Consider the following 25025-nt stretch of genomic DNA (forward strand, 5'->3'; position numbering starts at 1 on the left):
CATTGGTTGTCAATATTCAAGTGGAACTGAAAACACTGAAGATTTATTGTAATGGGGAGGGAATTTGATGACACACTATGGGTAGGGGTGATGAATGTTAACACAGAATTGAGAGCAAGAGAGCAAAGTGGCAAATATAAGGACTCCGTTTGGAGGGAGAGGGGGGATGGGTGCTGACACAGTATGAAAGAGGATAGAAAAATTTGAGGACACTGTATTGGGAATGAGAGGGGGATTGGTATGGATGCAGTATAGGGAATGAGGGGGATGTATGTGCACACACTATGGGAAGTGAAGGATGAGTGTGGGCACATTATTGGGGGTGGGGTGGGTGTACACACAGTATGGGGAGGGAGAGGGTATGTTTGAAGAAATAGTATGAGGAACAAGAGTGAAAATACGCGGTCACAATATATAGAACGAGGGAGGGGATAGGTGCAGACAGTTTGGGGAGCAAGTGAGGGAAGGAATGGATGCAGACACGTTATGGGGCTTAAGTTGGGATGGGAGTAGACACACATAGTATGGGTAGCAAGTAAGGGATGTATGTGGAAACAGTATGAGCAGCGAGGGGTGAATGTATGCGGACAATATATGGGGAACGACAGAGGGGATAGGCTAGGTTCAAATTTCCGTTGTTTTGCATCAGTTACATGCGTTGCTTGACGCTTGTGACTGATGCGTTGTACAACGGATGACAAGGATTGGAATTAGCGGATTCCGTTGTAAAACGAGAGCGAGAGAAAGCGATCAGCTGATCGTTCATAATAGCCGGCCGCCGGCTTTTGAGAGCGATCAGATGATCTCCCGGTGGCTGGCTATTGTGAATGATCAGCTGATCGCTCTCATTAGCCGGCCGCCGGGAGATCAGCTGATCGCTCTCAAAAGCCGGCCGCCGGGTGATCAGCTGATCGCTCACAGTAGCTGGCCGCCGGGTGATCAGCTGATCGCTCACAGAAGCCTTGCCGCCGGGTGATCAGCTGATCATTCAGCCGCCAAGAGAGCATGCGCAGCGAAATCATAAGGGTTCCAATGCTCAAAAAACGTTACACTTTGCGTTCCTGCTGCCCGACGGTCAGTCGTTCCACGACTGATCAGTTGAGCGGAGGAAGCAACGCAATGGCATAAGTCACAATCCGCCGCTCATATAAGTCTATGGGAAACAACGGAATCCGCCACACGGATTGTGTTGTTTATCAGAGTGGCGGATTGTGACTGATGCAAAATGAAGATGTGAACCTGGCTATAGGTGTAGACATTGTATGGGGAGCAAGGGGGGAGATGAGTGTGGACACAATATAGTGTGTGAGGGGGAGATCGGTGTGGACACAGTATGCTGAGGGGATGTATGAAGAAACCGTATGAGGAGCAAGGAGGGACAATGTATGCAAAGTATACAAAGTGAGGGGGATAGGATAGATGCGGACACAAAATGTGTCACACACAGTATTGCACTTACTTCACTGGCTGCCATGGCGGGCATTGGACTTTGTTCAGATTGCAGATTTTGACACTGCGCCCGATGGTTTCTCTGGTGTGTGGGATCAATACAGACAGACTTGGTTGTCAATGATGTGTGCTGATTCATAAGCAGGCTAGCAAGAGTTAATTTATGCTAGTCTGCTTGCTTTTTTAATCACATGTTATGGGGAGATCTAGCAGATCTGCTCCCCTCCTATTTATACTATTGGAATCCTACCCATGCAGCCATAGTTTGTGTTGGTCAGTGAGGTGTGGTGTCCCAGATTCAATGTGGTGAAAGTTGTGTTTTTTGTTTGCGGTTGTGGAGTTCAACCCTGATGTTTTGTAGCTTCCTTCCTGCTTTCGTTTTCCTCCTAAATCTCTTCTCTTACCCTGTGTGCATGATGTGTGATAGTTTTTAGTTTTTCCTGTCAGTCTTTATCTGTGGTTTCAACACTCCTGTTTCATCCTTCCCTGGGAGGGCTAGGAAGGAGACTTGGGCCTCTCCACCTTTTTAGGAGTAACCCTGAAGTTAGGGATCGCGTAAGATTCCCTCGCTTGAGGGAGAGCTTAGGTGCCCTGGTTCCCTGCCATCCCAAAGTCATGACAGTATGGTGAGCAAGAGGGAGAGAAATTTGAGGGCACACAATATGAGGGGCAATGGGTGCGGACACAATATGGAGAGTGAAGATGGCATGTATGTGGAAACAGTATGATGGGGGAGGGTTACGAACACAGCATGGGGAGCGAGTGAGGAGATGGGTGTGGAAAAACTATGGGGAGTGAGGGGGGTGATGTATGAGGAACGAAGAAACAACATATGCGTACACAGTATGGCAAGGGGTATGGAATAGGTCTGGACACAGTATGGGGGGAACAGATTTGTGTGAAGAGACCGTAAATGTGAGGAGACAGTATGTTTAGCATGGAAGGGAGGATGTGAGACAGAATGAGAGGAGATGTGTGAGTAGACTGAATAGAAATAGTGTGATGGGACAGTATGGGGGAGAAAAGTGTGAAGGGGCAGAGACTGGTTAATGTGGGGGGGTGATATAGAGAGGGAGTAGTATGGGGGCATGGCCAGGAGGAGATAGTATGCTGAGAAGGGTGGTCATGATGAGGGGGCATGGTATACAGACTGGGCAGAGGAGAACAGTGCGAGAGGATAGTGTCAAGTAAGGGCCCAGTATGAAAAGGAAAGGGCTTGGAGGAGGGCTTGTACCATAAGAGGGCCAGTGTACAGGTCCTAATTTGTGCAGGGAACACAGTGAGGGGCAACAATTTTATTCTGGAGCACAGCATAAGGTAGATATTTTTGTTCAGGAGCATTATAATTATGCTGCTATCTTTTAATGGCATAATATTGGGATGTACTACAGAAGACTGGGGAAGATGGAAATCTGCAGCGATGACCTGTGAATGTGAAAAGTTGTCATAGCATCTAGACAAGATAAAGAAAAGAAAGAGAGACTGACTGATAAGAGCCAACCTCATCTAGAAGGTGCCTGGATGTAATTGTTTAATTGTAATACTGACTAATTCTCATCAGTACGGTGGTCCCTGTATTGTTGGCAGTGTGATGACTAATAACTATCAGGATCTCCTTACCATTGTTAAAGACACACTGGGAGTGGCAGGTTCAGCAATACAAATGTATATGTTTCTGTCTTGATATAATTCCTGTACCATGTACTAATGTGGTTCTGGTTATATATTCATGTTCTGATGGTAATTCAGGTGATGTATTAATGTATTGATGATAGTTCTGGTAGCAGTCATGTAGTGATGATGGTTCTGGGGCTGTATTAATGTACTATTGCGGGCTCTGGTGGTCTATTTATGTACTGATGATAATGATGATTATTATTTTGGTTTTATATTAATGTAGTGATGGTTCTGGTGATGTGTTCCTCTACTGCTGGTGGTTCTGGTCATGTATTTCTGTATTTATGATGGAATGATGCTGTGTTTTCTGTATTTCTGTACTTCTGGAGGTTCTTGTTATGTTTCTGTACTGATGGGGATTCTAGTGGAGTATTTGGTACTGCTGGTGGTTCTGATTATGTATTATTATGCTGTTATTAGTTAAGATCCTGTACACATGTAAGAATCCATAACTGGTATGATTATGTGATACATGACTATGTTAAAGTGTTTTGCCATCTGACAATTTAAGGATTACTATGTTATTAGGAGGGTTGTTCGTTTGTGATGGCTGGAAGTATGCAAATCTCATACTTGCTCTGATATAACCGTCCATATTTGCTGCCAACATCTGAGAATCCAAAAAAATGGGCAATGCGCACACTGTGAGAATTCAGACTAGTGACTGCAGACTTTTATCACAAATCTAAACAAGCTCTTTAATTTTAAAAATTCAGCACAGTAGCATGTCCAATCCTAACAGCATGTAATTTATTCACTGTCAAGATTCTGCTCTGCTTGCTGTTTTTTGGCAGTCATCACATGGCCACTCCACTCATATGCAATTTTCATACTTGCGGTCACTGTCGAAGGTACATGACTAGGTGTGCAAATTACATATGAATGAGGAGTCCCATGATGACTATTCAAAATATTCTCACCGCATGGGGAGGGGACAAACTGAATTCTTGCTCCAGGTGTCGGAAAACCCAGATCCTCTGCTGGTAAACACCTATGCAGTATTCTGGGGGCAGTTGCAGACAATCCTTTTTTTAAAAGGGTTTCCGTGAATGTTTTTTTCTGAACATTGGATTGTGCTGCTCTGGTGCATGTTTACCAGCTGCAGTAGTGATGCTGCAACTGCGATTATGGCCGAGGTTAAACTGGCGCATATTCTGTCATGCAAGAGTATCGGATGCGATATGCTCATGACACTCTGCTCAAACTGCTGCAAACATGAACCGAGTCATTCTACTGTGTTCAGATTTCTCTTGCATGCAATAATCAGATAACAGATGAGGAGAGCATGGAGAGATTAAAGACGTGAGTCACCTGTTTTCATTACTGGCCACATCGATATGTTGAGAAACTAGGTTTCTATCAAATACCTTGTGTTGCCAATAGTGCAGCTAACAGGCACTATTACAGTCATCTCACCCTTTGCGGGACCCCGGGCTCCGTGGCCTCTGATGTCCGGTGATTTCACGTCAACTGAGGCGGGCCGCAGTCTTCCTGGGTGACTGCGTTGAGGGCGGCGTTTCACCGCTCATCACAGCCCGGCATCTCGCGTAGTCTCTCCTTCACTGCAGAGCGCTGCAAGCAGGAGCGACGCTGGGCTGTGATGAGTGATGAAACTCTGACCATAGCCTAGTCACTTAGGAAAACTGCTGCCTGCCTCTGACGTGACATCAGAGGTCACGGAGCCCGGGGGTCACGCAAAGGGGATAAGTGGACAGCAGTTGTGCTGCTCACAGGCACTATTGGCAACACAAGGTATTTTAGAAACTTTGTTTCTCAACATATCAATGTGGCCTGTAATGAAAATGGGTGAGCTACCGCTTTAATATCTCCATCTTCTCCATTGTCTCTCTCTGCGTATATCGCACTGCACTGGGATGACATCTGAGAGAAGTCTGATGTTTAACACGTACCCATAGACTTGTAGGGATGTGCATGATCAGAGGCACGCTGCCAATCACAGCGTGCAACAATTTTATTTTTTTTTGCTCATATGGAAACGCAGATCTGCTCGAACTCATTGATTTAACATTGGTCCAAGTGCAGTGAGAGCGTTTAAATCAGATAAGTGCAATGCAAGAAAGTCTAAAGGCCCCGTCACACTAAGCAACATCGCTAGCAACATCGCTGGTAACGAACAACTTTTGTGACGTTGCTAGCGATGTTGCTGTGTGTGACATCCAGCAACAACCTGGCCCCTGCTGTGAGGTCGTTGGTTGTTGCTGAATGTCCTGGGCCATTTTTTAGTTGTTGCTGTCCTGCTGTGAAGCACAGATCGCTGTGTGTGACAGCGAGACAGCAACAACTAATGTGCAGTGAGCAGGAGCCGGCTTCTGCGGAGGCTGGTAACTAATGTAAACATCGGGTAACCAAGAAGCCCTGTCCTTGGTTACCCGATATTTACCTTTGATACCAGCCTCCTCCGCTCTCACTGCCTGTGCTGCCGGCTCCTGCTCTGTGCACAGATAGCTGCAGCACACATCAGGCAATTAACCCCATGTGTGCTGTAACTAGGAGAGCAAGGAGCCAGCGCTCAGTGTGCGCTGCTCCCTGCTCTGTGCACATTTAGCTGCAGCACACATCGGGTTAATTAACCTGATGTGTGCTGTAACTAGGAGACTGGGGGCTGGTCACTGGTTGCTGGTGAGCTCACCAGCAACTCGTGTAGCCACGCTCCAGCGATCCCTGCCAGGTCAGGTTGCTGGTGGGATCGCTGGAGCGTCGCAGTGTGACAGCTCACCAGCAACCTCCTAGCAACTTACCAGCGATCCCTATCGTTGTTGGGATCGCTGGTAAGTTGCTTAGTGTGACTGGACCTTAATATGAGCGAATTCTTAAGGCTGCTTTACATGCAGCAACGTCACTAGCGATAGCACCCGCCCCCGTTGTTTGTGCGTCACGGGCAAATCGCTGCCCGTGGCGAACAAGATCGCCGGTACGCGTCACACATACCTTCCTAACGACGTCACTGTGGCCGCCAAACAACCTCTTTTTTTACGGTTCGTTCGGCGTCACAGCGACATCACTCAGCGGGCCACCAATAGAAGCGGAGGGGCGGAGAGCAGCCACATGAACTTCACTCCCACCTCGTTGCCGGAGGACGCAGGTACGCTGTTGTTCATAGTTCCCGGGGTGTCACACGTAGCGATGTGTGCTGCCTTAGGAACGATGAACAACCTGCGGCCAAAATGAGCAACGATATTTGGGAAAGGAACGACGTGTCAACGATCAACGATTTGGTGAGTATTTGTGATCGCTAGCTGTCGCTCGTAGGTGTCACACGCAACGACGTCGCTAACTAGGCCAGATGTGTGTCACAAATTCCGTGACCCCAGCGATGTCTCATTAGCGATGTCGTTGCTTGTAAGGGGTACTTTACACGCTGCGACATCGCTAGCGATGTTGAGCGCGATAGCACCCGCCCCGTCGCTCGTGCGACATTTCGTGATCGCTGCCGTAGCGAACATTATTGCTACGGTAGAGTCACACGCACATACCTGTGCAGCGACTTCGCTGTGACCGCCGAGCAATCCCTCCCTCAAGGGGGAGGTGCGTTCGGCGTCATAGCGACGTCACTGTGGCGTCACTAAGCGGCCAGCCAATAGAAGCGGAGGGGCGGAGATGAGCGGGACGTAACGTCCCGCCCACCTCCTTCCTTCCGCATTCCCGGGTACGCAGGTAAGGAGATGTTCGGCGCTCCCGCAGTGTCACACACAGCGATGTGTGATGCCGCAGGAACGACGAACAACATCGTACCGGTAGCAGCAGCGATATTAAGGAAATGAACGACGTGTCAACAATCACCTTTTTGGAACGATTTTGCGATCGTTGATCGTCGCTCATTAGTGTTATACGCTGCGATGCCGCTAACGGCGCTGGATGTGCGTCACTAACGACATGACCCAGACGATATAGCGGTAGCTATGTCACAGCGTGTAAAGTACCCCTAACGCGGCTTTTATAGTTTGGCCCTACACAACAGTCCCAGTTTCTCATGTGGCCTCTTAAGAAAAAATAATTGCCCACCCCTGCTATGGAACATAGTAAGGCTGCTTTCACACTACGTCTTTTTAACATGCGTCCTGAACGTTTTTTTGCTGCAAAAGCGGATCCTGCTTTTACAGCAAAAAACGCATGCAAACGCATGTGTTACTTTGCAGGATCCTGTCACTGGATGTTTAGGGGCGGGCATTGGAGTCATGTGATCGGGAGTGGGGGGAATTAAATGTGCCAGACTGGGAGCCGGCATCTGACAGCTGCGAGGCACGTAACCAAGGTAAACATCGGGTATACTTGCTTGGATACCCGATATTTACTTTGGTTACAAGCGTCTGCAGCTGCTAGGAGCCGGGCTCCCTGCACACGTTACCAATGTAAACATCGGGTAACTAAGATAAGTGGTTACCCGATATTTACCTTGGTTACGAGTGTCTGCAGCTCTCAGGTGGGGGAGAGGGAGGGGAGAGAGGGAGAGGTAGGAGAGAGACAGAGAGAGAGGTAGGAGAGAGACAGAGAGAGAGGGAGGGGAGAGACAGAGAGAGAGGGAGGGGAGAGACAGAGAGGTAGGAGAGAGAGGGACTGATCACACCAGGCTGGCTTCTGTGCATGCTCAGTAGAGCAAGCAGGATCCTGCCTATCAGCATGCCAGCGTTCACCTGCGTTTGCATGCTGTTTAGTCAGGATCCAGCAATTTGCAGAAGTTGGACGCAGCTCAAAAACGCTACAAGTAGCATTTTTGAAAGATGTTAAAAAACTGCAAGTCGCTGGATCCTCACTATAACGCACGCAAACGCAGGTGAACGCATGTTAACGCAAGTCCATTGCAAATGCATTGAAATGAAAACGCATTTGCACTGGATCCGTTTCTGCGTTAAAAAAACGTTCAGGACGCATGTTAAATAAACGTAGTGTGAAAGCAGCCTAACATGGTCAAAATGCAGTCAGGATTCAGACAATTCACAAAATTCTGCAGCGGTTATAAATAAATCCCATTCACATGCAGTGGAAGTTCTGCTAGAATTAATAATGTTCTGCAGATATCAAAATCACCATGTTTATTACTTTGCATGAATTAATCATGGAAGTTGCAGCTTGGTCCTGTAGAATAAAATGCATCCGCAAGTGGACAAAACTTACACATGTCACCAAAGTGCTGCATAAGTAAAAGAAAAATGAGTACTTTTTTCCTAGACCAGGCATCCTCTCTGATGGAATTCTTAAAGCACCATTCTAGCGTTTGTTTTTTTTTATTGCACTGCTGGAGTGTTGTTTTAAATGTAAGTCCCCTTCTCCTGTCTGATATTCACATGATACGATTTTATCTGTTTACAGTGTTGCTCCTATCTGTCTCCTTTTGGATTCGGGAGTAGAGATGAGCCACCCCCCCTAGTGTTCAAGTTCGGTTCAGTTCGTCGAATGGCGGGTGTGGTCGTCGAACACCTTCGAACCCCATTGAAAACAATGGCAGACAAACACATAGAAAACACAAAAAAAGGTTCAGCTTACCAGCGTAGAAGCCACAGGACAAATCAGGAGGTGCACCGATCGATTCAGATGAACCAGTTCTGGTATGAAGTACATATACACAGAGTTAACTACTCCTACAGTGTCCAAAAGTTAAACTAGTCAGGAGTCCTTAAAAGGCAAAAGGCATACACATCCAATGACGCATGCCCTTGCTTGTGTGCAAAAAATGCGCGTGTGTGTGTGTGTGTGTGTGTGTGTGTGTGTGTGTGTTTGGCTGACAGCCTGCACCGCCCCAATGTATGCGTGGTTAGGAAAAAAAATAGACTTCTCCATTATTTCAGGAACCCCAGCCCCCCCCACACACTATACACTGAATTTGGATATTATTAACATTGCGTAGTGTCCATGTATAATTCTGCAGCGATTTGGCAACACATGTGAATGTATGGTGACTGCTCAATTAATGCAGAATGTATGCTTGCTGGATGCTTGCTCTGACATTCAGCTCGGCTCCATGCCCGCTGACAGCAGACACAGACAGTCGCGCGATGAGAATGAACTCTGACGAACTTCACCCGACTTCATTGTCATCCTGTGGCTTTGTCTGTGTCGCAGCCTGATTTGCGGTCAACGGTGAAGGACGCACTGGTGACTGCAAATCCCCTGAGTGACTGAAGTGAGCCGCGATCAGCGGTGCCGTCATTGCAGTTACCACCCCCTGGTCATCCCCACGCACACCGGCACTACCTGAGTGAAGTCTCCTGTGACAGTGCGGCTCACTTCAGTTGCTGCGTGGAGCGGACCCAGAGCGGTCGTGTTCTACCGCGCTTCCTGTCAGCTTCATGTAGCAGAGCTGAAACCGTCGTTTGGATTTCTTCGGACCTGGATGGGTGTTTGGGGATTAATAAAGTGGTAAATGAGGGTTTTTTTTGTCTTTTATTCCAAATAAAGGATTTTTCGTTGTGTGTGTTTATTTACTTTCACTACAGATTAATCATGGAAGGTATCTCTGGGAGACGCCTGCTATGATTAACCTAAGACTTAGTGGCAGCTATAAGCTGCCATTTAACTCCTTATTACCCCAATTACCCAGCTCATCCCGAATTGCCCTGGTGCAGTGGCAGAGTCCCGGGACTGTCGCATCTAATAAATGCAGCAATTCCAGGCGGCTACTGGCTGATATTGTTAGGGTGGTGGGCTCCCCATAACGAAGCGGTCTCCATCCTGATAATACCAGCCTCCAGTCGTGTGGTTTTATCTTGGCTGGTATCAAAATTGGGGCAGACCGCAGGTTTTTTTTTTTTTCTTCTAATTTATTTATTTTACTGCACGATATAGACCTGCCCACCGGCAGCTGTGATTGGTGTCAGTGAGACAGCTGTCACTCAGCGTGGGGGCGGGTCTGACAGCAACCAATCTTGGGTGCCGGTGGGCGGGGAAAGCAGGGAATACGAGGTTGAATAATGAGTGGCAGCCATTTTCAAATGCGGAAAAGCCGCCGGAGCTTTGTGACAGCTGTGCAGCTGATCGGTGAGTAGGAAAGAAAGAGGGGTTGTGCTGGGGAAGCAGGATGCATGCAAATACGCAAAGTGCAGACATAGCCTTACTGTGAAAAGCCACGCTTTTGGTGATCGAACCATTATCGAACGTTAACTTGAACTGTCGAACATGAAGCAAATTGTTCGAGTTCGTCGGACGACTCGAACATCGCCCAAAACAACTCGAATTTGAAATTGGCGAACGGTTCGATTTGAACACCGCTCATCTGTATTAATGAGCTGCTAGCATCTCCAGTGTTTCTTGGAGCATCCCGAAGGTCCCAACTCAATATAACTGAGAGCCTTGCTGTGACTCTCATAGAGTTGCATTGAGACCTTGTGATGTAACTTCTGGCCAATCTGAATTTACGGACACAAAATGGCACAGCGGAATCGGAGTGGCACCAGAGGATGAAGGTAAGTGTATGACAGAGGACTTACATTTAAGGAGCAACTCCAACGCTGAAATAAAACCCCGCTGCGCTAACATGTCATTGTTTGTCACTAGATTGCAAAGTGACACTGGGTTCAGAATAGTGGACTGGCGCTGATCCAGAAGGTAACTGTTTTTATTTTTATTTTTTTTTTACATCATCTGGGCAACTTTTATAAAGGATTTTAGTGGACAATCACTTTAAATGACTGTTCAACCAAGTACATGCACCCTTGGCCAAAATATTCAGTACACCTTCCCACCTATTTGCTTCCATCTGTGCTCTTCTTTGGCTTCTGTAGACCCAGAATTGAAATACATATTGTATTTCTTGGGAAACAAAACTGGTTCATTTCTTTGTCCCCATTATGGTTTCATTTGTCATATGGTTTCATTTCTTTGGCCTTTGTGGTAATACAGAAAGATATGCTGCCAAAACGTCTCTCTGGGAGAAAATATGTTGGTACCAGGCTTAAAATGAGGTAATTTACAATCTTGTATGAAAAGAGGAAACCTTATTCAAAAAGAATATGTCATATACACAATAATTACAATACATAAGCCTGGACTACATATCTACAAGTACACTCACAGCGGCAGTTTCATCCAGGTTTATATGAAATCTACACATTATTAGGAGTCCTGAATGAGCCGATGAAGCCTTTACATTCGTACAATATTGCTTCTTGTTTGTCTAAAAGAATGAAGTATGTCACTTCTATGAATTATTCAATCTTTGGCCATTCAGGAGGATTGGTGTAAGGCTCAATCAGCTCTTGCAGTTGGTGTGAAATCTGTATGTCCACAATGGTTCAATACATGGGACGTAGGCATTACGGCAGAGGACATATTATTGGTAGAACATTTATGCACTGATCAACCTCCAGAGGAAACCACCATTCACGTTTCTCACAGGTGAACACTCCATTCTATCTGTATTTCTTGCTGGGATTGTGTCGACGAAATAGCTTGTGATGTTTCTTTATGCCGTAAGGCCGTAGGAAAAGTAGTTTTGCTGCAAACCAATGCTTTCAGCTCCTTTTTAAACGTTGGCTCTGTCCATCTTCTGTCATTGATGACTGAAATCCATGGAGGGGTTCCTTATGTACAGAATATTCTTTAATAAATAACATTGTCCTGTCTTACGATCACATCTCAAAATCCATTCCAACCTGAAAAGACATTTAGGATATTAAATGGTTTTTAAGTACATAAAGATTATAGGCCCAATGTATCAAATCTTATATGCCAGATTTCTTACGTAAAAAGCTGCAAAATGTTGTTGTAACTTGTAGCTGCGCTAAACGTTTGCTGCTTTTAGCAGTCTCATACCATTGGCGCACCACTCCCACAAAGTGAGCAGACCTGGAGCGGGACAAGGCCGTGACATGTGGCAGCGCTCACTACACCCAAATATTACTCTATCAGGGACTTGAGTAAGATTTGTTTATAGGCACTTGTAAGTTGGAGCCTTGCCTGATTCATTAAGGCTAGGGCCCCACTTTGCGTTTTTAACCTGCGTTTCTGCAGCTTTTTGAGCTGCAGTGTTTTATGGCAAAATGGCTTGCGTTTTGTTTTTCCATGTTATCCTATGGAAATTGTGAAATTTCTGACCACACTTTGCGTTTCAAAACGCTGCATTTAATTTGCATAGTTTGTGGTAAAAACCATGCGTTCAAAGAAGCAACAATGTTAATTGTTTTTGCCATTTTGGATGCATTTTGATAACATTGAAGTCTATGAGAAATGGCAAAAACCAAGATTCCAGCAAATTCCTGCGTTTTACCTGCTTTTCCAGTGCTGAAAACATGCGTTTTTGACTTCAAAAGCGCATGCTTTTGGGACATCAAAATAATTATTTCATATGTCCCTTTTATACACACACACAGTCCGACAATTAAAAATAAGAATTTTAATAAATTATTGCTATTTTTCCATTAAATATCATATTACCGCTATAATTTCATTAAATTATTCTATTTTCATTTCTCTCAAAAATATAGCTTTGCTTCTTTTTTTTTCCAATTTTTTTCATTGAGTTTGACTATTTAAACTTTATTTAGCAGTGTCATGATGTTCAAAATGCATCTATCAAAACGCAGGTGGAAAAGCAGGTAAAAAGCGCTGAAAACGCATCTAAAACTCTGTAAATACGCATGCGTTTTCAGCGCTAAATTTCTGAAAAAGGCAATTTTGGTCAAATCAATTAAGCCCAAAGCGTGTGTTTAGAACTGCAAGTAGATGAACGCAAAGTGGGGCCCTAGCCTTAGAGGTGTGTGCTAGTGATGAACGAGTACTACCATGCTTGGGTGCTTGGAACTCCAGGAAATCTTCCAGAAAAATGCTTGGGTTCGCCATTTACTTCCATTATACTGAGGTACTCAAGTCACGCCCATCTGAGTATCCAACTGTTCGTTATGAGTACAGAGCACCCGAGCATGGTAGTGCTCGCTCCTCACTAGTGTGGGAGCATCGTAATGAATGGGGAGCCTTGCACTCCACCCCACCTCCTATCTAGACCAGCATGCAGTTCTCCAGTCCTGAAGATTCAGGCCTATATTAATTCATATTACAGGGATTTTCCAATTTCAAATCTGCTCAGCCCATAGACTTGTTTTAGCAAACTAAAAATAGTTCACTGCTATGGACTGAAGGCACTTAACCCCTTCGTGTCATGGCTATTTTCTGTTGTTGCATTTTCCTTTTTTCCTCAGCTTTCAAGAGCTATAACTTATTATTTTTTTCTGGCCACATAATATGAGAGCTTGTTTTTTGCAGAATTATTTGTACTTTTTAAATGACATTCATTTATCCAGTTGCCATATGTTAGAATGGATCCTGTAGAGATCCGTTGACCAAATGATTTCTGGCTGATCCATTTTTTTAAGATGGGAGTCTTTGGAGCATGGATCCGTTAACGTTACAAATGCAAGAAAAATGGATGACGAAATACCAATCAATTAACGGATTCATTCTCCATAGATTCCCATGTTAAAAAACATAGATCCAGCAGAAATCAGGTGTTTAACCACAAAGTTGTATTTTTTTTCCAATGGATCTCTACAGGATCCGGTCTAACGGATTATTACAGGACATGTGAACTCAGCCTTATAAGACGTATGATGAAGTTGTCTTTGTGTCTCACTAATTTATTGAATTAAAATTAAAATCCTGGTTACTCTTTTATATAAGGACCAGGCAAGAAAAAAAATAAGTTGACAATTATCAAAATACTCATGTTGACCATTTTTTTTTTTTTTTGTAGTAGTACTAGCTTGTTGGTTTTTCCCCTTTTATTTGTCAATGTTTCTATCTGTTTTAGCTTTTATTGTTTTGAAAACACACTTTATTTCAGCATTTAATTTGGCTAAAAAATGTATGATGTTTTAGTACCTGAAATTTTGGGCAGGTTTCTTTATCCATTGTGTACATCGTCTATAAACCATTTACCTGCCGATATTAGTAAAAAGTTCCTTTGAACTTACATGGACTGACCAGCAGCACTAATCGACTGCAAACCAGTAAACATTTTCTTTTTAGCGGATGTTTAATAGGTTCTTTACCGCAGTGAACAATCTGTAGTAGATTACTCAATACACATAAGCCGCCAAGTTCTCGGCAGTGTGAGATCTGTTTATTCTCCACCGAAAATGGAGATCTTCTGCACTAAACACAAAAGAACATTTCACCCAAGTGTTTTTCTTGCTCATTGAGTGATCAGCAGCTTATTTGCAGTAAAAGATTAATGTGAATAAAAAAAAAAAGGGTTGGCGGAGGAAAAGCTCCACAACCCGGTTAGAAAAAAAACTCTCAATGTCCAACATTTTATGTGTTAAAAAAAGCCACTAACAACAAACCACCCTACTAATGAAGGAGAACACTACAATACAAAGTGCAATGTTTGATTTGCAGTGAAAAATGTCCTAAAGTATCAAGTCAATCTATTACGGGGGATTATTATTTTTTTTTTATACCCAATTTGTGTTAGTGACTTTTTTTTTTTTTTTTTTTTTTTTTTTTTCCCCCCTCAGCGGGTTATTTATAATAAAGTAAAACTATGCTTTTGTATTTTTTATGTTGGCTCCTATGTGTTCTCTCTGTCAGCCTTTCTCACATTCCTTTATATATTCTGTTCACAGAGTAGCTGATTAATGCAGACAATAGGTTTTGGTCAAACAATGATTTCTTTCTGCGGGCTATTTTATTTAGCCTAATGGGGCGGTACGTTTACAGTGCAAGTTAAATACCCTTAGATGCAACTGATACTCTGTTGCCCCTCTTCACTTCAATGGGGGCTGACAGCAAATATTTTTTGTTGAAGTCAGTGAAATTATCAGGTCAGTCATTCATCATCTCTTTCAGAGCTTCAATAGGCTTGCGGAAGCCCTTGAGATAGTAATGTTTTAATAGGAGCAGTATCAGTCAATTAGTGGTCTTGATATTCAACAAACAGTGTGCTATCTGTTCAATCCATTGCAATAATGTATCACTTGAACTGGTGCCTAGAGTGTTCTGCTCACAAGATAATGTGCTGCTAATTCTGTTTTCTGACCTACTGCTGACAGGGAAGAGAGTAGTATTTTGTTAACTTGCACAAACGCTTTTATAACTAAATACAGATAATGGAACAAAAGGATTAAAAAACGCACTGCCGTTGCAAGAAGATCAAAATCCTGGGAAAGTGATTTATTCAACGCATTTCAGAGTGGATACTCCTTCCTCAGGACAATCACATATAAATACACATTAGAGTTGGCCGAATTTACAGGTTTCCATGAGATTTCCAAAAGATGATGTTTGGGGAGAGAAGGATCTAGAATGCTTCCTCAGGAGTTAAGCCACCGCCAGTGTCTTACTCCACTCTCCCCATTGAAAGGACATAATGGTTTTTTTTTTGTTTTTTTTTCCCCCAAGATTATAAACTCATATTCATTTAGCACAGTATATAAACACATTCGGAAATAACATATTACATTTATATTATTTAGATAATGTCAAGGAACTAATTCAAAACAAGGTTTGGCATGTATTTCTGGACCAAAGAGACCATCTTATTTTATATCTTTGATAGTTTTTTTCTTTTAACGCAATATTATACTCATAAATTATGAGCTGAAACCCTGTCCGTAACATCTGAAATAGATGGGATTTTCTTCTCTCCAGTTGGCTGCTAATAAATTCTTAATAACTAAGAAAATGTGACAGACAATGTATCTATACTTTTTCTCGTATTCTTCTAACCCTATGGAAAGAATAACCAATTCTGGAGTAAGATTTATATCTTTTGTAGTCAATTGCTTTGAGGTCTCTGACTTTCTTCCATAAGGGTTTAAGTAAAGGACATCCCCAGAAAATGTGGATAAAGGATCCATTTTTCCCGCAACCTCTCCAACATAGTGGTGAGTTTTCAGCATAAAACTTGCACAACTTTAGAGGGGTATAGTACCATCTGGAATACACTTTATAATATGTCTCCTGAAGAGAAGCACAGGTTGCAGTTGCATAAGTTGTTTCCGGAGCTTGTTTCCATGTACTTATAGGGAATTCCTTGTGCAAATCTTTCTCCCAATTATTTAGGTTTAGCTTTTTCTCAAATTCATAATCTTCATTTAGCAAGGAATATATATTACTGGTTTTCCAAATAATTTTGGTTTAATGGATTATTCAATAAATTTATTAGGGGTTTAGGAAGCTGAAATCTAGGTTTTTTGTTTGTAAGAAAATTTTCTATACGGTACCAAATTTTTTTCTCTTTATTTGGGATGTTGAATTTAGTTTGTTCGTTTTTGAAGGGCAAGATTTTGTTATTTTCTATTAGGTTGAGAAAATTGTTTGTTGTATTGTTTCCATTTTATTATGTTCATTTTGGGAGTCAGAATTTGTATTGTTTCAATTGGGCATCATTTAATATCCTCCAAAGGTACATTATCTTTCATCAATGTTTTTAATAGGGATTTCCATGCCCATAGTTCTGCTTTACTTGTTTGAAATTTAGTTAATGTTTTTTGTGTGTTTAAAAGTTGGGCCAAAATGATATCTGATTTGGGAATGTTTCGATTATAATGTTTTTCTATATGTACCCAACTATTTTTAAATTCGGTAATTAGACTATTTTGGGTCTGTTTAATGAGACTAGTTAAATAATAAGCGTAAATATTCGGTAAACCTAGGCCTCCATTCCTCTTATGTTTACATAAAATGTTTTGGGAAATTCTAGGTTTCTTATTTTGCCAGATGAATAGTGATAACTGAGATTGTAGTTTCTGGATCCAGTGCTTAGGAATTGTTGTTGTTAAACATCGGAATAGGTATAGAATTTTCGGCAAAATAATACATTTATATGATATGACCTTTCCCATCCATGAAACTTCAGTCATATTTACATTTTTCAATTCATTTTGGATGTTGTTTAATAATGGGGTAATGTTCATAGATACAATTTTTTTGGTTGGATTTGTAATGTATATCCCTAAATATTTCAATTTTTCAGTTTCCCACTTGAAGGCAAATTCCTTCTGAATACAATCTTTTAAATCAGGGTCTATGTTATAACCCAAAATTTGGGACTTAGAATAATTTATTTTATAATATGATACGGCTGAGAAATCATCCAGAATATTAATTGTATTTCTAAGTGACTCTAGTGGGTCGGTTATACTAAGAATTAAATCGTCAGCATATAGTGTGATTTTATACTGTTTGTGATTTGTGGAAATACCTTTTATATTTTCTCTTACTCTACTTTTTTCATCTAGGGGTTCCATCATTAAGGCAAATAATAAAGGAGAGAGTGGGCAGCCCTGTCTGGTTCCATTGCTTATAGAAAAATTACTAGAGAGGAAGTTATTGACGTAGATTTTTGCAGTGGGTTGGGAATAAATTTCTAATATTTTAATATCTGACCATTAAATCCAAATTTTTTCAAGGTTGCTATCATGTAACCCCAACGGATCCTATCGAAAGCCTTCTCTGCATCCAATGAAAGGAGCAGAGAAGGCTCCTGATTTTTCTCAACCAGATCCACAAGGTTCAAAATTTTATGCGTCGCATCAGATGACTGCCTGTCTTTAATAAACCCCACCTGATCCAAGTGGATCAAATTAGGGAGAATTTTCTGAAGCCGGTTTGCAATAAGCTTAGAGATTAACTTCATATCTGTGTCAATCAAGGATATCTGCCTATAATTTGACATGTCTAGAGGATCACCTTTATTTTTTTGGGATAATAGTAATATTAGCTGTAAGCATCTCTTTTGGGATATGTCCTTCTGTAGATAAGTAGTTAATTAATCTGGTCAGATATGGGGATAATATATCTCCAAATGTTTTATAATATTCATTATTTAGCCCGTCGGGACCTGGTGATTTCTCTAATTTAAGCTGTTTGATGACTAATAAAACTTCTTCTTTTGTGTATAGCTTATTTAAAGATTTTAAATCATTATTTGAAATTTTGGGGAAGGTCAATTTTATCTAGAAAATCCTTTATTGATTTTTCAGTGGGTTGTATTGGGTTATCGTTATCTTTCAAGTTATATAAATCGTGGTAGTATCTGGCGAAGGAATTTGCAATATCTTTAGGATGTTTACAAAGGATACTGTCTTTATTTTTAATTGCTGGTATTCTACTTTTAACTCTTTGTTGCCTAATTCTTTTCATCATTAATTTTGTGGGTCTATTAGAATGGTAAAAATTTGTTTTGTTTATTAACGTCACTTTGTTGTACTCTTGGGTTAGTAAAGAATTTAGTTCTATTCTCAGATTCAGAATGTGGGAGTGATTTGCATCTGATGGGTTTATTATTTGTATGTGTTCAGCTTCCCTAATTTTGTCTGAAATTTCTTTCAATTTCTTCAATTTTTGCTTTTTATCTTTACTGTTAATTTGTATCATTATCCCTCTTATGACCGCTTTATGTGCGTTCCAAAGAGAGCTTATTGAGATGTCGTTTGTGTCATTTTCCTTGAAATTTATAAGGGCTTCTTCAATTACTTCAGTATGTTTTGGGTTTCTAAGCAAATATGAATTGCACCTCCATATTCTATCTGAAAATTTACAGGGGAATGGTCAGACCAGGTTCTTTGACCTATGCTTACAGATTTAAATTTATTTATTGTAAATGTAGTTAGAACCAAGTCTATTCTTGAAAAAGTCTTATGGGAGTCAGAATAATACGTATACTCTCTTGAACTCGTATTTAAGCACCTGAACATATCAAACAATTCTTCGTCTTCAAGCCAATTATCTAATGTAGGTAAAAGATATCTTGTTTTAGATGTTGAATCTAGCATGCCATTTGGTACCATATTAAAATCACCAAAAAGAATCAAATCCCCCTTCTGAACTTCTCTGACAATAGTCATCAACTTATTAAGGAAGTGTATCTGGCCTCTATTTGGTGTGTATACATTAACAAATGTATATATTGTGTTGTTGATTTTGCACACTATTATGCAATACCTACCTGCATTATCAGCTACCTTAGTAATAAGTTCAAAGGTTACAGAATCTCTAATTAGAATAGCCACTCCAGCCTTTTTTTTTTTTTCATTTGAGGAAGTATATTTGTGGGGAAAACGTCTATGGTTGAATGAAGGCGGTTTGGACTTTTTAAATTTTGTCTCTTGGAGACCTACAACATCCGCCTTTGATTCATTCAGGAATTTCCATACCGCAAATCTCTTCCTTGGACTGTTTATTCCCCTGACATTATATGTCAAGAGATAAAAAACATTGGTTAGAGATGCCACGATGTAAGTGGCGATGCCGTAACCGTATGTGTGTTGTGAAGGCCGTGCGGCCTCTTCCATCCTTGTCTAGGGGAGTGCTAACCTTCTCTCCTTTCATACAACACCATAAATGGTTTTTGACCCATCTGTGTAACCAGTTACTTCAACAACTGATGCTCCAGACTCAAGGAACAATCCCATGAAAAAAATTTTGGCATCAGTGCTAGGATCAGATTCCCTTCACAATTCAGAACATATACAATAGATGGAAATATCTGAGATCAAGGCCTTAAGGCCCCGTCACACACAGATAAATCTTTGGCAGATCTGTGGTTGCAGTGAAATCATGGACATATTGTTCCATTTGTACACAGCCACAAACCTGGCACTGATTGTCCACAATTTCACTGCAACCACAGATCTGCCGCAGATTTATCTCTGTGTGTGACAGGGCCTTAGCATAAAAGTCCGAACACTCTGGACTCCTTACAGACCTCCCTCCTTTCTAAGCGCTGCCTTGTGATTGATGTACTCAAACGGTAGTATGGAACAAATGGCCCAAAATTGAACTATTTTTCAGCTGAACCCAAGCTGGCAGAACAAACCACTGCTCATTTGTCTTGTGAAATGAATCAGATCTTTATCTCGAAATTATCCCAACAATTATTTTTCTATTTCTTCTTGGCTAAATAACATATTTCACCTTGAATAATGATGGAGCTCGGCATAAGCTTTTACATCTGGTGTTAGAGGGAAAAATCATTCTGTGGATGAATGAAACTCTGTATCATGTTACTAAGTTGTGGAGGAGCACAAATAATATATGCTATTCTGTTATCTAGCTCCAATCTAGTTCATTAGTATAAGGCTATGTGCGCACAGTGCGTTTTTTGCGGCATTTTTGCCCGTTTTTCGGGTGGGTTTTTGGCCTCAAAACTGAATGACTTTGCTTCCCCAGCAAAGTCTGAGTTTTCATTTTTGCTGTTCGCAAGCAACTTTTTTTTTTAAGCTGCGTTTTTGAGCTTGAAAAAAAAAATGGACATGTCAATACTTTCCTGCGTTTTCCACCAATGCAATGCATTGGAAAAACGCAGCAAAACGCAGAGATCAAAAACGCAACAAAACACAGTAAAAAATGCACCAAATCGCAGTAAACGCATGCGTTTTTTGATGCGTTTATTCGACGCGGGTACGTTTTTGTGCGTTTTTATTGGCCAAAAACGCACAAACGTAGCGTCAAAAAAACGCAGCGTGCGCACATAGCCTAAGAACTGTTAGTATACATTGTAAGTTTGTGAGTTGAGTCCTCACTCCTCGTTTGATAATGTATTGCTGTCTAATGTTCTATAGTTAATACATGTTCCCTCTAGCTTGTAAAGTTGCTACAGAATGTTGGTGCTAAAAAATGAAATTATTATTATTAGGCTGAGGCCACATAGGGATTACTGTGAGTACTCACATGACCCTCTGCTCACACTCGTAGCACAGCAGGAGCAGAGTATCCTGCACGTGTTGTGCAACTGTGGTCCGATCGTGCAATCAGACCACAGCTGCGGAGGAGAGGGAGGGATTTATCTCCCTATCTTCTCTGTTGCCGGCTGATGCGAGAATCGCAGTGCACTCGCATTACCCCGCTGTAATGCGAGTGCATTGCGATGTTTCTCCCCCCCCTCCCCCCCATAGACTTGAATTGGTGCGAGTGAAATCGGATTGCATTGCACCCGCAGTATGCTGTGATTTTATTTCTCGTTCCGGTTAGAATAATATTGGTCTGAGTGGAATGGGATTTTTTTTTTTTTAATCATTTTACTCGCAGTGTGTGCTGACCCTTAGTCTTGTTTCTGTTACAGTTGCATCCTCTTATTAAGAAACTGGGTGAAAATCAGAATTTTTACCTCTGTGACCTTACAGGCTTAAAGTACCACTGCAGTGCTTTTTTATTTTTATTGCAGTGCTGGAGTGGTTTCTTTAAATCTATGTCCCCTGCCCCTATATTATACCCACCCTCCAGTGTCTTCATCTGTTGTCAACATAATTCCGGTAGGTCTCCTACCGGCAGCTCCAATGTTTCATGGAGCGAACCAAAGATCAGAAATCAATACAAGTCTATGGTAGCCTCGTTCTGGCTCTCATAGACTTGTGTTGATAGCTGGTGACATAACTTATTGACCTCCCGCCAGTCAAAATTAATGGTCACAAGATGAAGACGCGGGACCGGAGAAACACCGAAATAAGGGGAGTATAAGACTAGGGGCAGGGAACTTGGATTTAAAGCTCCATTCCAGTGGTAAAAAAAAAACATTGGAGTGTTACTTTCATATTACCAAGAAAAAAAAAAAAATTATATTCACACACTGCGGATTTGTTGCAGAAACCTCTGACTATTTCATAGATCAGAATAAACTTGCAGACATCCATGATTATAAAACATTCAATTGCAGGGAAATTATTTATTTATTTTTTTTTGTCATAGAAACTTTTATGACAAATGAGAATACGAACATTGGTCTCAAAATCATAGCGAAAAAAACAAAATTATCTTGGAGGCAAATTTTGGAAGTGATAATTTCCCACAAAAAATGTAACTATTCACTTCAGGCTGCCGTATACATTAGGCCATGTTCACCTGTCCAGTAATCATCTCATAGAACGGATGCAGAAGCCACAGCTTTTTGTCCGTCTTTAAAGTACTGATTTCAGCGGGATCCATTTTTTTTAACCTGGAAGTCTATGGAAAACGGATCCGTTACTAGCCAACCCTTTTCTTTCATTTGAAACTGAGCCAGTAAGCAAAAAAACAAATCCTTTTCAAATGAAAGCAAAGCAGATGGCTATTTTAAGGATCTGTTTTCCATAGACTAGAATGTTACAAAACGGGTCCTACTGAAATCCGTTTTTTAAAAACTTACAAAGTTATATCTGCACAAGTTTTCTTCCAAGATATTGCTGATGGATCCGTCTGTTTGGATGATTACTGGACATGTGAACATGGCTTAGATGGCTTTGGCCCTATGATGCTTGGCCCTATCCTTTTGCCAACGGCTATCTCGGACGTCTTTCCCACACACAGTAATGCTGATTAAGCCAAGCACTTATGTTCTCTATTGGAGACCCAATGACAGACATCTTAGTCGGCAACTTTTCTTCTGGAGGACAATGGGATCAGCAATCCAAAATCAAACATGACCGATCATCATCTTCAACAAGGATCAGTTGGTCCGCTCCTCCCCAAACACGTCAGTGTTGTCTGAATACATCGATATCTGAGGGTTCAGCTTTCATAAATCTATTGTGTATGGGGACTTTTACACTCATTTCTCAACTTCTCCGCACACATGAACGTTTGGTTTGGCTAACTGATCATGTGTTTTCAATAGGAAAGGAGGGAAAAGCCGCTGCCAGACATGAGAACAAAAATCAGGGTGGGTGGTTATTGCCTACTCCCGATGGTATGCCAGGGTGTCACAATCTGTGCGTTCCATTAATTTTAATTTAATCTGTATGCTGGTCTTTCCATAGTCCTGGGATTTCCAGTTCCCACATTTCCTTTTTGTGTATTTTTGATGTCTAGTATAATGTAGTAGTCGATTGCAAGAAGAGTGAACATTGTCAAAGCAGAATTAGAAATGTGTGTATTTCTAACATTCACTATATAATGCTGAATCTGTAATTCTGTCCAAAGCCCGGATTGGCAAGAGGACATGCCCCAGCTACTGATTGGCTTCAGCAGTGCACAAGAGACCTGCCCCTTCAGTCACAGGCCACATCTCTTTACTACTACAGAACTAAGCTGTTGAGGTAAAATGAAAGTTGAGCTCTAATTGGTTGCTCTGAACAGCTAGAGCATTATCAGGCATAATCAATAATAATGGAGTTTCAGAGCAGAACATTTGTGCAGCAGGAGGAGGAGGAGCTGCTGAAGCAGGACAGGGGCTGGCTGAGGTCACTGACCTAACCACACTGCTGCGTTGTCATCTGCCAACATGCACGCGCGCATACATGCATTCGGTCAATTCACTGACGTCACTGCGCTGACCACAAGGGTGCATGTTGCTGCTCACTTATCTGCCAATACACACACGCACACACACACATGCAGCCACTTCACCAACATCATTGTACCAACCACAAGGATGCGTGCTGCTGTTCTGTTATCTGCCAATACACACAATCACACTCATACACACACTCATACTCATATATTCAGCCAATTCACTGACGTCACTGCGCCGACCACAAGGGTGTGCACTGCTGCTATCTGCCAATACACACACACACACACACACGTACACGTACGTTGCCAATTCACTGACATCACTGCTCTCATCACAAGGGAGTGTGCTGCTGCTCACTCTTATCTGCCAATATATACACACACTCAGACACAATCACTCATACATGGACATATAGTGCTTTGCGAAACTATTCGGCTCCCTTGAATTTTTCAACCTTTTCCCACATTTCAGGCTTCAAACATAAAGATAAAAATGTTAATATTATGGTGAAGAATCAACAACATGTGGGACATAATTGTGAAGTTGAACGGAATTTATTGCTTATTTTAAACTTTTTTTAAAAAAATAACTGAAAGTGGGGCGTGCAATATTATTCGGCCCCTTTACTTTCAGTGCAGCAAACTCACTCCAGAAGTATATTGAGGATCTTTGAATGATCCAATATTGTCCTAAATGACTGATGATAAATATAAGACACCTGTGTGTAATCAAGTCTCCATATAAATGCACCTGCTCTGTGATAGTCGCAGTGTTCTGTTTAAAGTGCAGATAACATCATGAAGACCAAGGAACACAATAGGCAGGTCCGTGATACTGTTGTGGAGAATTTAAAGCCGGATTTGGTTACAAAAAGATTTCCAAAACTTTAAACATTCCAAGGAGCATTGTGCAAGCGATCATACTGTATTGACATGGAAGGAGTATCATACCACTGCAAATCTACCAAGACCCGGCCGTCCATCCAAACTGTCATCTCAACAAGAAGAGTGATCTGAGATGCAGCCAAGAGGCCCATGATCACACTGCAGAGATCTACAGCTGAGGTAGGAGAGTCTGTTCATAGGACAACAATCAGTCGTACACTGCTCAAATCTAGCCTTTATGGAAGAGTGGTAAGAAAAAAGCCATTTCTCAAAGATATCCATAAAAGGTGTTGTTTAAAGTTTGCCACAAGCCACCTGGGAGACACACCAAACATGTGGAAGAAGTTGCTCTGGTCAGATAAAACCAAAATCAAACTATTTTGGGCACAATGCCAAATGATATGTTTGACGTAAAAGCAACACAGCTCATCACCCTGAACACACCATCCCCACTGTCAAACATGGTGGTGGCAGCGTCCTGGTTTGGGCCTGCTTTGCTTCAACAGGGACAGGGAAGATGGTTAAAATTGATGGGAAGATGGATGGAGCCAAATACAGGACCATTCTTAAAGAAAACCTGTTGGAGTCTGCAAAAGACCTGAGACTGGGACTAAGATTTGTCTTCCAACAAGACAATGATCCAAAACATAAAGCAAAATCTACAATGGAATGGTTCACAAATAAACGTATCCAGGTGTTAGAATGGCCAAGTCAAAGTCCAGACCTGAATCCAATCGAGAATCTGTGGAAAGAGCTAAAAACTGCTGTTCACAAACGCTCTCCATCCAACCTCACTCAGCTCTAGCTATTTGCAAGGGAAGAATGTGCAAGAATTTCAGTCTCTCGATGTGCAAAAC

The 25025-nt window shown here is 41.8% G+C and overlaps 1 non-coding gene across 1 annotated transcript; it reads right to left on the reverse strand.

The window, feature by feature from the left end:
- Nucleotides 1–19285: 19285 nt before the first annotated feature.
- Nucleotides 19286–19414, reverse strand: LOC142258937 (U6atac minor spliceosomal RNA). Its single transcript, XR_012727910.1, has one exon. It is a non-coding gene; the product is annotated as a U6atac minor spliceosomal RNA (small nuclear RNA).
- Between the last annotated feature and the right edge of the window lie 5611 nt (nt 19415–25025).

The sequence above is a fragment of the Anomaloglossus baeobatrachus genome, chromosome 1, assembly GCF_048569485.1.
Source record: "Anomaloglossus baeobatrachus isolate aAnoBae1 chromosome 1, aAnoBae1.hap1, whole genome shotgun sequence".
Taxonomy (NCBI): domain Eukaryota; kingdom Metazoa; phylum Chordata; class Amphibia; order Anura; family Aromobatidae; genus Anomaloglossus; species Anomaloglossus baeobatrachus.